Raw genomic sequence first — 4,935 nt, 5'->3', positions numbered from 1 at the left:
TTAAAGCGGTAGAGAAACTTTTAGCTCTAGTTCCAGTGACCAAAGACTATCCATCTATCCATTCATCCCCATCCATCCTGGAGGCAGGCAGAATTGACAAGATATGTTATAATAAGTTGGAGTCACCACAGAGCCAAGTTCACAAACGCGACGTTCTGCCAAAAATAAACGGAAAAGGAAACGGCTTCTTTCGGGTCAGCCTGTCAGCCTGGCCTGATCTGTGTTGGGTAGGCAACACTCACACACGCGTCCACTGCGGGACTGTCTACCTCTGACCACTCATTCAAAACTATCAATAGAAAAAAATAATCAGTAAAGTAGATCAGGATTTTTTTCCTTTTTAAATAATTGATGTAGCGCTTGGTCTTTCAGATCGTCCAGTCCGAGCACAAATAGCTCACTTTATACGGTCGTAAATCCTTCGGTCGTGCGTACGCAAAGCGCGGGCGAGCCGTGTCGCACAAGCGGACTGATAGCCTACCTCGCCCGACGCGCTGGCCTCCGCACCACTGCGGTACAGGTGGAGGTGTGGAACAGGGGGACAAGAGAGAAAAAAGGTCGAGAGAGGAGGAGAAGGGAACAAAGAGGGAACGACGAGGAGCAAAATTGGATCGCCGCAATGCGAAGATTTACGGGAATTAATATGGATTGTTTTCTGTAATACCGAGCAGGCGGCGGCTCGGCTGTGGTGCAAGAGTGGTGCTGGAGCTGGAGCCGATCACTGCTGGAGCCGGGCGATATCACTCCCGCGCGCCGCGCGCCCCCAGCCCCGAGGGCCGGCCTGGCGGCGGCTGGAACAACGTGTTGCTTTTGGATTTGGAAAGGTAAACTCACTCAGCCGCGTTAGCCGACACCCCTGCCTCTGCAGCCGGCGCAAGGTGGGAGAGATCGAGACAAATGCTACCAACACTGCGAAGGACTTTTTGTAATGTGACAACAAATATCCTGGCAATGTATTCCCAGTCCTCTTGCCTATCGGACGAGTGAGTCATAACATGTGCGAACTTATTTAAGTCTTACTTGCAATGATAAATGCGAGTCGTCACGGTCAGTCGTATTCGTCAGGGATTGATGTATTTTGTCACAAGATGAAATAGCCTTAATCTATTATTGAAGACAAGATCACTTCTTGTCACGAATATCTTTGCGTCAATAAATGGATTCATCGTACCGTTGAGACACACAAGAATCCACGTTGGCTCTCGCCGACAACCACGCATACTTGCCGTCACCTTTTACAAAGGTGACGGTCACGTGCGCTCATTTACTCTGATTCAATCCGAGCACGAGCAGGATGATGGCAACTGGAACAAAAAAAAACTTCTCAAAAAGTTCTTTATTTTTATTTGTTGTTCTGTAGAAAAATTGCTTTACTACGATCACGAGGATATTACTGCATCATGTGGTGACTTTACCAAAACTTTTCTAAAGTTCTCGTCATGTGACGACTTAGTTCTACATTACCTGTGACGACATGGTTTAGAAACGTAAATAAAAAATAGAAACTTTTAATGACTGATTTTTTTTTTTGCAGTGCATAGAGGGATAGAGACAAAGAGGGAGACACACAGACTGCGGCAGCAAGGTTTCACGATATGATTTGCCGAGTGCGGCAGTTATTCCGCGCTTGCAGAACCACTCGCATATTATACAGACCACTCACTGACGGTGGCGCCGGCGGGGGAGTGGTGGGGCGAGGGGGGATGGGGGTGGGAGAGGGGACGCCAGAGAGCCGCCTCGGCAATAGGTGAGGGCTGGTTGTTAACGTTCATTGTTGTGCGCCCCGCCCGCGCCGTGGTGGTGCTCGTGGTCCTGGCCACCACCACCGTGCCCATGCACTTGCACTCACACACACACACACATGCTGATCTCGGCACTGCATCGTACTGCGCTGCCCCGGCTCCGTGTCGTAACACGACCAGACTCTGGGGCGGGGTCAAACCCAACCGTGTGGGCCGCGCGGCGGCGGGTCGGCGCCCAAGCGAGGGCGGCCCGGAGAGCCTCTCGCCCGACATGCAGAGCGCAGCGCGGCCAGCGTCATTTGCCGGACTGATCAGCTGATCAGTAGTAGTACCCCTGCTCAATGCAGGCGGGCGCTGGCAAGCAGCAGAGCAGGCAACTCGGCCGCCTTAATGAGCTCCTGTATAGCCCTGCCCGTTGTCGCCATACTGCCCGCCCGCGCCGCCCCGCCGCTGATGGCATCTCTCTATTCGGGCGCACGGCGGCGGCGCCTCCCATGACTCGTCATTTCTCACGTCAGTCTGCCCCGCCGCCGTCACAGCGCAGCCTTGGCCTTGGGCCCCAGCCGCTGCAAGTTTACCCCGCCCTGCCTCGCCCTGCCCCGCCCTGCCCCACCCTGCCCCGCCCTGCCCCGCCCTGCTCCCGCTGCCGCCCCCGCGCCTCGCGATCATGCGCTCATTACCCGGATTTAATGATCCGTTTGGTATTATCACGATCGCCACGACTCCGGCGCGGGTTACGTAACGCTGTTTTTATGAAGAGTCCCTCTCTGCGGCGGCGGCTGGTCCGGGCGGCAGAGCCCCGCGGCCAATGGCCCGGCCCGCACCTTTCGCTTCCTTTCCCTGTGCTGGAGCGTCGACTGGAGCGTCGGCAGGAGGCTGCCCTGTCCTGTGCAGCGGCTGGCCCGTGTCCTTGGCGTGCCCAGAGAGAAATTTTGGTGGAAAAGACGTGGAATCGACGTGGTGTTATACGTGGAAAACACGTGGCAAATTCACGTGTTATCCACGTGAATTTGACTATCTCATCCACGATTTATCGACGTGTTGATCACGTCGATTCAACGTGATATCGACGTAAAGTCTCCACGTACAAAAGTGCTACACGCAGATCTGAATCTCAAATTTAGGTATAACTCTGGAATTTATATAGTAAGGTGAAGGGTAAACAGTACATAGAGAAACAGTTTTTTTTTTTTTTGAGTAGAATGTTGACTTTATTTGATGAAACATGAAAACAATAAAATAAAGAAATAAATCCTAATCTTTAAAACAAAAATAGCAATGACTAGATGCAACGAAACTTAAAGAAAAACATAAACAGTCTTCTCGCTGCATATATCAGCCAGTTTATAATGGGTTCTTCATCAGAAGGTACTACCCCCCTGCTTATTGAAATCTACCAAAGCACCTGAAAATAAATGAAACTAAATTACTGTGAATATGGAGGTAACATTATAAAAAGTGAACAGACTTTTTATAACAACCATTTGAATTTGAAGAAGCAACGACAAGAATATAATTTCAAATACACACTATCAGAGAGACAAGCCTTTCAACGTAACCTGGTCTAGAGTTCAAATCAATGCACTGACAATAACACTGTGTAACAATAGCAGAAAAGTTCGGTGAAAAACGCAAACAAATTTTGAGTTGCAGTGTAATTAATGTTTTATTCAGGCTTCGAGTCATTCCCTAAGAGGTTAAGTATGATAACCTAAACCAAACTAACCTAGTCTATACTTCGCCCACGATAAAAGACAGAGATTAAATATCTTTTCTTGACACTAAATACATCTATAACCGAATCACGCTGAGAAGTTATAAGTTTAGACCTTTCCTTACCTTCCGACTTTGATTAACGGCAGCAGTTCTGGTACCAGCATGCTCTTGTGCCTCTATATCACCATACGTCCACAGAAGACAAAACCTGCACGAAGAGAAATTGCTAACGATGCGATAATACAAAGAGGAAACGTAAAAAAAATTGTATTCACTTACGCTTGTTTGATTTTTTGTAGTAATTTGTACTAAAAGACCACAAACACGATACGACATTTCGAATGTAAACAACTTACGGTGCCTTCTTTTTTCCGTCCAAAACGAAACTCTATGATGTCGTGGCGGAATATTTGAAAGGTGTTCACAAGAACACTATCTGAGTATTCTTCAATGAAGATGACGAATGAAAAGCGTGTGCTCTGTCACAGAATAAATGTCTAACAGTTTCGTTGGCGCTGTTTTAAAGTGATAAGCATAGCTACATTTGAGACCAACTGGTACGAGCAACTAAATCAAGGGTTTCGAGGCAATCGACGTGAGATCAACGTGGAATCGACGTGTAAATGACAGACGAACTGATACACGTCGATTCGACGTGGATTCCACGTCGAATTGACAATATACTGGAATATGGCGTTCAGAACAATAAAAATCCCATTTAGTAAGAAATGTTGACGAAAAAATGGTTTCTTATGATTTTATTTGCAACTTTTTAGAAAGGTAAATAGTGGTGGATATCTGGTGGATGTATCCACCACCACGAAAAATCCACGAAACCACGTGGAGTCCACGTCTTTTCCACGACCTATTTCTCTCTGGGGTGTACGCCGCTCGCCCGTCGGCCGTACGAGGAAAGCACCCTCGCCGCCCCCCCCCCCCCAAAAAAAAGAAGTAATAACTACCATCGTGGTTAACTCATAGACAACCATAAAATAACGGTTGAAACAACAATCTCCCAGTGAATAGTACTTAATTTCAGTTCTCCGCTACCATTTTCATGCTGGCTCTACCGCGAGTTCAACCGTCATTTTATGGTTGTTCGCCAATGGTAGCTACAGCTTTCAACACAGAATTTTTCTGGGTGCCAAGCTGCACAACATATGCCCAAGTGTGACTTTCATGGTTCCCGATCTTTTACGTAATGAGGATTTAGCATCGGCGCTGGGCAGGCGGCAACATCGGCGGGGCAGGCGGCAACATCGGCGGCATGTTCTAATAATTGATTCGCATTTATAAACGTGTTAATCAATCGACACTGCTGCCCGCCATTACCGGGGCAGAGATAGACATCTGACCGCTGCGGGTATGACAGACGCAGGCGCAGGCGCAGCAGGCGCGGCTGCAGGTCTCCTGTGGTGGCCGCGCTCCAAGAAGAGAGGGGGGGATCGCAACACACAGGTGTGAGGACTCGGCCGAC

At 48.7% G+C, this 4,935-nt stretch overlaps 1 long non-coding RNA gene across 1 annotated transcript; it reads right to left on the bottom strand.

The window, feature by feature from the left end:
* Window positions 1-3,327: 3,327 nt before the first annotated feature.
* On the bottom strand, window positions 3,328-4,335 carry LOC127751708 (uncharacterized). The gene is made up of 2 exons (XR_008012224.1): window positions 3,738-4,335; window positions 3,328-3,666 (listed from the first exon to the last, which is right to left on the bottom strand). It is a non-coding gene; the product is annotated as an uncharacterized LOC127751708 (long non-coding RNA).
* Between the last annotated feature and the right edge of the window lie 600 nt (window positions 4,336-4,935).

This window comes from Frankliniella occidentalis, unplaced genomic scaffold (genome assembly GCF_000697945.3).
Source record: "Frankliniella occidentalis isolate FOCC.00 unplaced genomic scaffold, Focc_3.1 Scaffold756, whole genome shotgun sequence".
Taxonomy (NCBI): Eukaryota; Metazoa; Arthropoda; class Insecta; order Thysanoptera; family Thripidae; genus Frankliniella; species Frankliniella occidentalis.
The sequence above is the reverse complement of the archived record's forward strand: the minus strand, read 5'-3'. Positions and strand labels throughout refer to the sequence as shown.